General features: G+C 47.7%; 1 long non-coding RNA gene across 1 annotated transcript in view; it reads left to right on the forward strand.

Moving 5' to 3' along the window:
• Window positions 1-12,310, forward strand: part of LOC148139834 (uncharacterized) — a 972,613-nt gene that overhangs the window by 12,564 nt on the left and 947,739 nt on the right. Inside the window, exon 4 of the long non-coding RNA XR_015753386.1 lies at window positions 4,447-4,554. This is a non-coding gene — a long non-coding RNA (uncharacterized LOC148139834). The remainder of the gene's footprint in view (window positions 1-4,446; window positions 4,555-12,310) is intronic.

Here is a 12,310-nt window from a genome sequence, read left to right on the forward strand (position 1 = left end):
TAGACATCAAAATTGGAGGCGCACTGGACAGCGAAGAAGGTTACCTCAGAGTACAATGGGACTTCAATCAAATGGGCTGAGGATTGTCAGATCGAGTTTATTTCAGATAAATGTGAGATACTCCATTTTGGAAAAGCAAATGAGGGCAGGAATTATACACTTAATGGGAAGGTCCTGGGGAGTGTTGCTGAACAAAGAGACCTTGGAGTGCAGGTTCATAGTTCCTTGAAAGTGGAATCATAGGCAGGGTAGTGAAGAAGGTGTTTGGTGTACTTGCCTTTACTGGTCAGTGCATTCAGTAGTGGAGTTGGGACACCATTTTGCAGCTGCACAGCACATTGATTCAGCCAGTTCTGGAATTCTGCTTTCAGTCCTGGTCTCTCTGCTATCGGAATGATATTGTGAAACTTGAAAGGGTTCAGAAAAGATCCGCAAAGATGTTGCCAGGGTTGAGGGTTTGAGCTATATAGGTAGAGGCTGAATAGGCTGGGGCTGTTTTCTCTGGAGCATCGGATACAATTGTGAGGGGCATGGATAGGGTGAAATCCCAGGGTCTTATTCCCAGGATATGTGAGTCCAAAGCTTGGGGGCACAGGCTTCACGTGTGAGGGAAAAGATTTAAAAGGGATCTAAGGAGTAATGTTTCTAGCTGAACATGGTACGTTTATGGAATGAGCTGCCAGAGGAAGTGTGGAGGCTGGTACATTTACCCAATTATGCCTTTGAGGTGTTGTATGTGATTAGCAAAAGTTTAGAAGGATATAGGCCAGGTTCTGGCATATGGGATGAGATTAATTTAGGATATCTGGTCGGCAAGGACAAGTTGGATCAAGGGTCTGTTTCTCTGCTATACATCTTTATGGCACTAATAAAATTAAGATGGGTTTCTCTTTGATGGAGAGTTAGCAGAAGATCAGATAATTCTCCTTGGAGCTGAGAAGGTTAGGCAGTGATATCGACCAGGAGCAGATTTGTTTCCAGGATATTTAATTTACAGAGAGACAGGGAGAAATTATTGACGTCACAATTTTTAGTAACTACCTTCAGGTAACTGGCAAATAATTCAGGTTAAAAATGTGAAGATTATTTTACTCACTAAGTTCGGATCATCTGGAACAGTTTGACCAACAGCTGGATGCAGATTCAGTAGTTATTGTCAAAACAAATTTGGAATTTAACTTTTTTAAGGAAGGATTTGGAGGGCTACAGACAAATGGGAGGTGAGTTGGGATAGACTGGCACCATCTCCAGAGGGAGAGAGTACAGCCCCAATGGGCTGAATAGCCCCAAACCCCTGTGCTCTGTGTTACTGCCCCATTCACTGTGAATAATGAAGCTCATCCCAGGGCAGAGTCATAGAGACCTATAGCATGGAATTAGACCCTTTGGTTGAACTGGTCCATGCCAACCAGATATCCCAACCTAATCTAGTCCCATTTGCCAACACTTGGCACGTATCCCTCTACACCCTTCCTATTCACATACCCATCCAGATGCCAAATGGTGTAATTGTACCAGCCTCCACCATTTCCCTGAACAGAAGATTCCATACTTGCACCAATCTCAGTGTGAAAAAAGTTGCCTCTAGGGTCCCTTTTAAATTTTTTCCCTCTCACCTTAAACCCATACCCTCTCGTTCTAGACTCCCCAACCCCAGGGAAAAGACCTTGTCTATTTTTCCCATCCATACTCCTCAGGATTTTATAAAGCTCTATGAAGTCACACCTCAACATCCGTTGCTCTTGGGAGGAGCCCACTCATGTCACAATGGGGCCCGGGTGATTGACAGCCACTTCAGACCAATAGGAGAATTAGCGTGATCCTCCAGCCAATGGGAGTGAATTGGGGTGGGTCCAGCAGGCCAACCTGTGGCCGTGAGCTGTGCAGGCGCAGTGTCACGGTGAGGGGAGACCTAGTGAGTGTGAAGGGAATGGGAGAGACTGCAATGTCTGGGGAAGAAATGGAGCTATTGTGGACTGGGAGAGTTTATAAACACTCGGTTTTAGGCTGCTAGAGCTGAATTAGAAATTCCTTATAAATTAGAACCAAAAGAACTGCAGATGCTGTAAATCTCTCACAATAACCAAAAGGTACTGGAAAAGCTCAGCAGGTCTGGCAGCATCTGTGAAGAGAAATCAGAGTTAACATTTTGGATCTGCTGACCCTTCCTCAGAACTGATGTTACTGAAAAGAAATGTCGGTTTATATGCAGAAGGTAGGGGTTAAGAAGTAAATGATAGGTGGTGATCGAGTCCAAAGAGATGGGAGCAGTTGGACAAAGGAGTGGATAATGTTCTGGCTGGGGGAGGGTGATTAGCTGTTTATTGGGACTGTTAGTGGCTAACCATAGGTAATGTGTAATGGTAGGCTATGTGATAACAAGGCCTGGTATGTGGGTTAAAAGGCTAGGGCCCAAGGACATTGGAGAGTTCAGGACCTAAAATTATTGAATTTGATACTGGCGCTAGAGGGGTGCAGGGTCCCCAAGTAGAAGATGAGGTGTTGTTCTTCCAGCTTGCGTTAACGTGTGGCGCTGGAAAAGCACAGCAGGTCAGGCAGCATCTCAGGAGCAAGATAATTGACATTTTGGGCATATTCTTTTCATCAGGAATACCGGGATTGGTGGGGGAGGGGGAGTAGTAAGAGGGCTGAGATGTGTGTGGTTGGTGGGAAGGGAGCTAGGAAGGCAATAGGTAGATGTAGGTGGAGGGTAATGGAGAGAGGGTGAAGTGGATAATTGGAAAGGAAGATGGACAGGTGGGACAGTTCAAGAGGGTGGTGTCGAGTTGGAGGGTTGGATCTGGGATAAGGCAGGGGAGGGGAGATGAGGAAACCTTGATTCTGTGGTTAAAGTGTCCCAATGTGGAAGATGAGGTTTTCTTTCTCCAGGCGTCGGGTGGCTGTGATTTGGTGGTGGAGGTGGCCCAGGACTTGCATGTCCTTGGCGGAGTGGGTGGGGAAGTGGTCGGCCACAGGATGGTGGGGTTGGTTGGTGCATGCATCGCAGAAATGTTCCCTGAAACATTCCGCAAGTTGGTGTCCTGACTCCTCAGTGGAGAGGAGACCTCATCGAAAGCAAAGGCCGTAATAGGTGAGGTGTTTGGATGTGCAGGAAAATCTCTGCTGGATGTGGAAGGGTCCTTTGGAGGTGAGGGAGGAGGTGTGGGCACAGGTTTTACACCTCTTGCATTGGCAAGTGAAGAGGCTGGGAGTGGGGTTGTTGGGGAGCATGGATCTGACTTGGAATTCACAGGGAATGGTCTCTGTGGAATGCTGAAAGGAATGGAGAGGGAAATATACCTCTGGTGGGATCTGATTGTAGGTGGTGGAAATGGCGGAGGATGATGCATTGTATCTGGGTGGAAGGTGAGAACTGGGTGGGTTCTATACTTGCTGCAGTTGGAGAGGTGTGGTTCAATGGCAGAGGTGTGGCAAGTGGTGGAGATACACTGGAGAGTATTGTTGACCACATGGGAGGGGAAATTGCAGTCCTTGAAATACGGGGTGTTTTAGTATGTTTCTGGAGTGTTCTGCCAGCTTGCATCAAGCTTCACTGGAACACTGCAGTAAGCATGAGACAGAGATGTTGGCCAGGCAACAGACTCGTGTGTTAAAGTGACAGGCAACTGGAAGTTCAGGATCTGTTTTGCAGCAGAATGTAGATCATCAGCTGCCATTTCCAGCACCTCCACTGAGATGCTGCCAGACACAGGTTCCTGTCCCCTCCATTAACAGCTATGCACCCTCCCAGACAGATTGTAATCCACTCCTTAGTCTTTCCAAATGTTACTGACTCTTTTGGGCTCCATCCCCACCTATTATTTTCTCTTTAAACCCTATCTCCAAAGATATGCCGGTTAGGTGCATTGGCCCAGCTAAATTTCCCGTAGTGTTCAGGGATGTATAGGTTAGGTGCATTAGTCAGGGGAAATGTAGAATAATAGGGTCAGGGAATGGGTTTGATTGAGAAACTCTTCAGAGGGTGGGTGTGGACTTGTTGGGCCGAATGGCCTGTTATCACACTGTACGGATTCTAATTTTCCCAGCTGCCGTCAGTTCTGAGGAAGGGTCACTGGACCGAGAATGACCCTTGGTGTGTGCAGGAGGAGGAAACGGGAAAGAGGAGTTGGATCCGGTTTAGAATGGGAGGGTTTAATTACACTCTGTACATGTAGTTAGACCTGAATTAGAAACTCTTGGTCCCCCGTTTACAGCAAATGGGAAAATGGCTGTGGCTCTCAGGCAGTGATAGGTCCTGGGTTATGGCCGCCATCTTTATTGGGGGCAAGGTACAGCGAGGCACATGGACATGTCCTCTTCCAGGGTTGGGGGCGGGGTGATTGAAAGAGGAGCATTTACACATCAAACACATACCAAGAGAAATATTTGTCTCTACTGTTCAGCCTGCACTGACTGTGAGTTTTGTTTTGTCAATTCATTTTATAGGATATTAATTGAGAATAATTGAGACAGGGATCTCAAAAGCAATTTTCTATCGTCAGCAGGGTCATCAGGATCTGAATACCATTGACATTTAACTGTGGAAGGAGAAAGGTGTGTCTGTTCTGTCTGTGGGAAAGTATCTGGTTTTTATTTCAAGCAAAAAGCAGAAAGATGTTCAAATTTGTGGTAGGATCACCCTTGGGGTTTGTGTTCAATTGTGGGCCCTGCAGCTGTGGAAGGAGGTATTGGCCTGAGATGGAGAACAAATTTATCCAAATTATACCTCGTCTCTTTCTAGGAACTGTCAGATTTAGACCCAATCACCTTCATGATGTTAATCTGTAAACTCCTTATTTTCAATTCCTGCAAACTTCTCATTAAAATTCCTTGTGGACTCAAATTCCAGCACCATTTCAGGTGGAATGTTCCAGGTTCTGACAACTGTGTGTTCATTCAGAAACTGCTGAAGTCCATGTTGACTCTGGGATGACAAAGGGCTGAATTGAGAGATGAGATGCTGTTCCTGAGCTCCCATTGAGATGCATTGGAGGTTGGGGCAGTGTAGGTGGGAGCAGACAATGAAAATGATAGGTGCTGATTGGCTCAATGAGAGTGTTTTGGAGTTGGTTGTAAACAGAGCGAGGTGAGACAGGGAGAATGTGAACTACAGCTTCAGTTTTAGTGCAGGCCATTCATAAATTCACATGGTCCCAATGGGAACAGCCAAGTTGTAAGCGATACCTGCTGAGTTTTTTTTTAAAAACAGTTTTTAAAGTATAAAATGTCAGCTTAAGTAAAGATCGGGACTTTTGATTATAATGGAAATATTTGAAGAGAAGGAAGGTTACTAGCTCATTTAAATTCTCCTAATGGGAGTAACTAACTGAAACGAGAGAGACATTGTGATCGGAGACCTCAGACCAGTGGTGTGCTCCTCTTGCACAATGTGGGAAATAAGGGATGCTTCCTGTGTCCGTGACGGCTATGTGTGCAGGAAGAGTGCCCATCTGCAACTACTGGGAAACTGCTTTTCAGACCTGGAGCTGAGAGTGGACTCACTGTGGAGCAATACTGAGAATGTTATGGAGAGCACGTTTAGTGAGTTTGTCATACTGCAGGTGAGGGTTACACAGGCAGAAAGGGAATGGGTGACCATCAGATCAAGTAAGAAGCTCAGGAAGGAAGTGCAGGACTCTCCACTGATCGCTCCGCTTCTCAAACAGATATTGTGCACCGCTTGGGATTCTATAAGGGGGGTGGACTCTCAGGGGAAATCAGCAACAGATGATGACATGACACCACAGATAGCTCCGCTGCACAGAACGGGAGGAAGGAGAATGGCAGAGCTGTAGTGACAGGGGGATCCACTAGTCAGGGTCAGAGACAGGCGCGTCTGTGGCCACAGACATGAATCGAGGACAGTGGAATTGAACCCAGGTCCATTTATTGATAAGTGCACAGACCAATAAAGGTCAGCGTCCCAAATACAACCTTCAGCACTTGATCACCCTGAAACTCTACTTTCCAGGAACTGTACACTTGTTCTCAGCCCTTCAGAGAAATTGAAGTGGATGCGGAGAAAACAGGAACAGGGTTGTGTTGCAGATCTACAAAATAACGGTCACCCTCCCCTCTCGGTCTCCCTCCTCTGTCTCCCACCTCCCATCGTGCCTCCTCCCCACCGCAGGGAAAAGACCTTGTATATTTACCCTATCCATGCCCCTACTGATTTTATGAACCTCTATAAGGTCACCCATCAGCATCTGACGCTCCAGGGAAAACAATGTATTTGTCTTCTCCCTGTAGCTCAAATCCTCCAACCCTGACAACGTGCTTGTAATACTATTCTGGCCACTTTCAACTTTCACAATATTGTTTTGATAGAAAGGAGACCAGAATTACACGCAATATTCCAAGCGTGACCTAACCAATGTCCCCGTACAGCCGCAATATGACCTCCCAACTCCTATACTCAGTGCTCTGACCAATAAAGGAAAGCATACTAAACACCTTCTTCACTATCCTATCTACCTGCGATTCTGCTTTCAAGGAGCTATGAACCTGCACTCCAAGGTCTCTTTGTTCAGCAGCACTCCCGAGGACCTTACCAGTAAGTGTATACATCCCGCTAATATTCCCAAAATGCAGCACCTCACATTTATCTAAATTAAACTCCATCTGCCAGTCCTCAGCACATTTGACCCTCTGGTCAAGATCCCGTTGTAATCTGAGGTAATCCTCTTCACTGTCCACTACACCTCCAATTTTGGTGTCATCTTACTAACAATACTTCCTATATTCACATCCAAATCATTGATATAAATTATGAAAATTAGTGGATCCAGCACTGATACTTTGTGACACCCCACTGGTCACAGGTCTCCAATCTGAAAAGCAACCTTCCACCACCACCCTCTGTCTTCTACCTTTGAGCCAGTTTTGTATCCAAATGGCTAGTTATCTCTGTATTCTATGAGATCAACCTTGCTAACCAGTCTCCCATGGAGAACCTTGTCGAACGCCTTACTGAAGTCCATGTAGATCATTTCCACTGCTTTGCCCTCATCAATCCTCTTTGTTACTTCAAAAAAATTGACTCAAGTTCATGAGACGTGATTTCTCATACACAAAGCCATTATTAATATTCAGGACTTAACTCTGTACATTGGGATCTGTGTCACCCAGTTATGAGTGTTAATATTCTGGATAAAGTTCACGTACACCAGGTTTGTGTTAGTGACTGTGTATTGAGTCATGTTAATATAACCGACACAGGTAAGTTCCATTTGAAAGGCAGTCCCTATATCCCGAACCCTGCTCCCATCTGCTCTGTCTCCATCCCCACCATAGACAGTAAGTGGGAGGAGCTCATGGAGTTTCCATGTGAGAGAGATTGAGAAAATCTTCCCTTCTTTCCACTAGCCCACCAGGAAATGGTGGTATTGTCCTTACCTCTGAACCAGGAGGATCGGGCTCAGAGTTGAGTAACAGCATCTTTGAAAAGGCTGATTGGAAAACATGCCCAAGCCGCCAGGCCATACTGTCTCCCAGCTGTCCCTGCCTGAGCCTCAACAGAGCATTCCTGTAGTTTCTCTCCTGTCAGACTCTCCCATTGCTCACTTTGTTCAGGGTCCCCTCCTGCTGCTGCACTGCTCCTGTCCCTCACTGACCTGTCCATCCCCCAGGGTCCTCCACATTCATTCATTGTTTACAATCTCCAGCCCTGCCCCCTCCACCCTATTGGGCAGCAGCTGCTGTCAATCACCCAGCTTCGTGTGTGATCTGGAGCATGTGCTGCAGGAGGGGAGACCAGTGCATGGGCGCAGTGCTGTCCAATTGTTAGTGTATGTGCAGGGCGGGTCAGGGCCAGGAGGGAGGCTGTGCGTGTGTGGGATTAATCTGTCATTGGCAGTTTCCTCCCTCTGGGAACAGGACCCAGGGAAATGGCCCCTGCCCCTGATATCGTGACAAGTGGTCAGCTATCAGTGGGGGGAGCATTTTGCAGAAAGTTATCAGAACTCGTGTGAAGATTCAGGAATGTTATGGAAAGGAACACAGATGGGCCTGCAATTAAAGTTCTAATTTGGTTCATCTTAGTTCAATCAGATATGACTTGGCCAGTGTGTGCAGGATGGTTCTCATCAGAGGGTCCGTGTGGGGGAAATAAATAAAATGTTCCAGATTGGGGCAAAAAAATCAGTTTGGTTCTGACCAGGAAGGAAACCTGGGAGGTGGGGGAAGGATTCACCAACATCCAGGAGGCTCCGAGTCAGATTCATTGATTTGATTAGATTAGATTTCCTCCAGTGTGGAAACAGGCCCTTCGGCCCAACCAGTCCACACCAACCTTCAGAAGAGTAACCCACCCAGACCCATTTCCCTCTGACTAATGCACCTAACACTATGGGCAATTTATCATGGCCAATTCACCTGACCTGCGCATATTTGGATTGTGGGAGGAGACCTTTTTTTGGTTCTTAGTCTGCAGGCAGGAGCGAGGAAGCTGATTTCAAAGAGAAGAGAGAGTGTGTGAGAATTGGGTGTGGAGGAAAAGGGTGAGGAGATTGGTTTGGATTTCAGTTCACAGAAGAGAGCAATTGTGAGACTGAGATTTAAAGCTTTGGGGGAACAAAGAAACTACAATTTAATACTATCACTGTCTTATGAATTTCCATCCTGTGTTAACGGTGGTGACTTGATTTCTCTGTTGTAGGGTTCTGAAAGGGCAAATTTTGGATGAGAAATTCAAATTGAACTTCACGTTCCGTTTTGATAGTTACTTGATCCGTGCCGATCTGAATATCATTGGCCTTTTCATGTGGAGGGAAAGGTGTGTATTCTGTCCATGGGCGAATATTCCAAATGTCAGTGTGACTGGAAACATTACTGAGACACAGCCAAGTCCATGTTAGTGTGGTGAGTGTGGAGAGAGAGTTCATTTGTTGTTAAAAGTCTGAAGAAACATGGCACATTTCCCAGGAACAATTAAGCTACAGATTTGTTTTGTGTGAGGACAAATTTTTAATTAACCATGCAACCAGAAAGACACAAGGATGCCTGCACCATGGAAAATGCTATGAAAACAGGATTGTCGTAAAGGAGTTAATTATCGATCATGGCTTGTGATCCATTGACGTTGTCACGTCGGTTCCAGTGCCATGGGGAAACACTGGAAATGTGATGAGTGCAGTGTAGGTTTCAGTTATTAAACTGGAAAAAGTAAGTAAGAAATTTACAAGAATTTTTGCCAGGACTCGGGGTCTGAATTATAGGGAGAGGTTGGACAAGCGAGGATTTTTTTTTTTGTTCAGAGCAGTGGAAACAGAGGGTGATCTTTTCTGGAAGTATATAAGACCATGAGAGGCTTGGGTAAGGTGAATGCACTCCGTCTCTTTCCCATGGAGTCAAGGAGTGGAGGGCATCAGTTTAAGGTCGGAGGAGAAATTATGAAAGGGAACCTGAGGGTCAACAGTTCTACACAGGGTGGTATGTATATATGGAATGAGGTGCCAGTGGAAGTGGTTGAGGTGGGTACATTAACAACATGTAAAAGGCATTTGGACAAATACATGGATAGTAAAGGGTCAGAAGCAGATGGGCCAAGTGCAGGGAAACGGGGTTAGCGTGGATAGATATTCTGATTGGCATGGGCCAGTTTGGGCCAAAGGACCTGTCTCTGCTGTAGGACTCTGACTCCAAGTATATTTACTATTTCTTCCGCTATCTCTGGTAGCACCCTGGGATGTATTCCATCAGGGCAAAGAGACTTGTCTACCTTTAGCTCCATTAGCTTGTCCAACTCTAACGCTTTTGTGATAATGATTGTTTCTTGGTCCTCACCTTCCTCAGTCTCCTTATCAATTACTGGCATGTTCTTCGTATCCTCCACTGTGAAGACTGACTGCTGTGTCCTCATATTCCTGAACCCTGCTGGATAGGAATAACTGGGCACAGAACTCTGAGAGGTCTTCTTTGAGTCTTTATTGATGAGACATAGCAGTTACCTGGATAGTGTACATGCAGAACACCTCCAGGCAGCATCAAGTAACTCCCCACCTGTCCGATGTGCCGCTCTCATTCTCATACCTTTGTGGTTTGGGACTTTGAATAGAGACTGTCTCTCAGTATTATCTCCATGGCAACAGTCAGTTAGAAAGTAGAGTTAAGCTCAACACTTTGTGGTTAAAACAATGACTGCAGATGCTGGAAACCAGATTCTGGATCAGTGGTGCTGGAAGAGCACAGCAACTCAGGCAGCATCCGAGGACAGGCAAAATCGACGTTTCGGACAAAAGCCCTTCATCAGGAATAAAGGCAGAGAGCCTGAAGTGTGGAGAGATAAGCTAGAGGAGGGTGGGGGTGGGGAGAGAGTGGCATAGAGTACAATAGGTCAGTGGGGAAGGAGATGAAGGTGATAGGTCAGGGGGGAGAGGGTGGAGTGGATAGGTGGAAAAGGAGCTGGGCAGGTCGGACAAGTCCGGACAGGTCAGGGGATCGAGTTGCTGGAGGTTAGAAGCTAGGTTGAGGTAGGGGAAGGGGAAATGAGGAAACTGTTGAAATCCACATTGATGCCCTGGGGTTGAAGTGTTCCGAGGCAGAAGATGAGGCGTTCTTCCTCCAGGCGTCTGGTGGTGAGGGAGCGGCGGTGGAGGAGGCCCAGCACCTCCATATCCACGGCAGAGTGGGAGGAGGAGTTGAAATGTTGAGCCACTGGGCGATTTGGTTGATTGGTGCGGGTGTCTCGGAAATGTTCCCTAAAGCGCTCTGCTAGGAGGCGCCCAGTCTCCCCAATGTAGAGGAGACCGCATCGGGAGCAACGGATACAATAGATGATATTAGTGGATGTGCAGGTAAAACTTTGATGGATGTGGAAAGCTCCTTTGGGGCCTTGGATAGAGGTGAGGGTGGAGGTGTGGCGCAGGTTTTACAGTTCCTGCGGTGGCAGGGGAAAGTGCCAGGATGGGAGGGTGGGTCGTAGGGGGGCGTGGACCTGACCAGGTAGTCACGGAGGGAACGGTCTTTGCGGAAGGTGGAGAGGGGTGGGGAGGGAAATATATCCCTGATGGTGGGGTCTGTTTGGAGGTGGCGGAAATGTCGGCGGATGATTTGGTTTATGCGAAGGTTGGTAGGGTGGAAGGTGAGCACCAGGGGCGTTCTGTCCTTGTTACGGTTGGAGGGGTTGGGTCTGAGGGCGGAGGTGCGGGATGTGGATGAGATGCGTTGGAGGGCATCTTTAACCACGTGGGAAGGGAAATTGCGGTCTCTAAAGAAGGAGGCCATCTGGTGTGTTCTGTGGTGGAACCGCTCCTCCTGGAAGCAGATACGGCGGAGGCGGAGGAATTGGGAATATGGGATGGCATTTTTGCAAGAGATAGGGTGGGAAGAGGTGTAATCCAGGTAGCTGTGGGAGTCGGTGGGTTTGTAGAAGATGTCAGTGTCAAGTCGGCCGTCACTGATGGAGATGGAGAGGTCCAGGAAGGGGAGGGAGGTGTCAGAGATGGTCCAGGTAAATTTAAGGTCAGGGTGGAATGTGTTGGTGAAGTTGATGAATTGCTCAACCTCCTGTGGGAGCACGAGGTGGCGCCAATGCAGTCATCAATGTAGCGGAGGAAGAGGTGGGGAGTGGTGCCGGTGTAATTACGGAAGATCAACTGCTCTACGTAGCCAACAAAGAGACAGGCATAGCTGGGGCCCATACGTGTGCCCATGGCTACCCCTTTGGTCTGGAGGAAGTGGGAGGATTCAAAGGAGAAATTGTTAAGGGTGAGGACCAGTTCGGCCAAACGAATGAGAGTGTCGGTGGAGGGGTACTGTTGGGAACGTCTGGAGAGGAAAAAACGGAGGGCTTGGAGGCCCTGGTCATGGCGGATGGAGGTGTAGAGGGATTGGATATCCATGGTGAAGATGAGGCGGTGGGGGCCGGGGAAACGGAAGTCTTGGAGGAGGTGGAGGGCGTGGTTGGTGTCTCGAACGTATTTGGGGAGTTCCTGGACTAGGGGGGATAGGACAGTGTCGAGATAGGTAGAGATGAGTTCAGTGGGACAGGAGCATGCTGAGACAATGGGTCGGCCAGGGTGGTCAGGCTTGTGGACCTTGGGAAGGAGGTAGAACCGGGCAGTGTGGGGTTCCCGGACTATGAGGTTGGAAGCTGTGGATGGGAGATCTCCTGAGGTGATGAGGTTCTGTATGGTCTGGGAGATGATGGTTTGGTGATGGGGGGTGGGGTCATGGTCAAGGGGGCGGTAGGAAGAGGTGTCCTCGAGTTGGCGTTTGGCTTCAGCGATGTAGAGGTCAGTGCGCCAGACTACCACTGCGCCCCCTTTGTCCGCTGGCTTGATGGTGAGGTCAGGATTGGAGCAGAGGGATT

The sequence above is a fragment of the Chiloscyllium plagiosum genome, unplaced genomic scaffold (genome assembly GCF_037043375.1).
Source record: "Chiloscyllium plagiosum isolate Xiang-an unplaced genomic scaffold, Cpla_swu_hap1 HiC_scaffold_37, whole genome shotgun sequence".
In the NCBI taxonomy this organism is placed as follows: Eukaryota; Metazoa; Chordata; class Chondrichthyes; order Orectolobiformes; family Hemiscylliidae; genus Chiloscyllium; species Chiloscyllium plagiosum.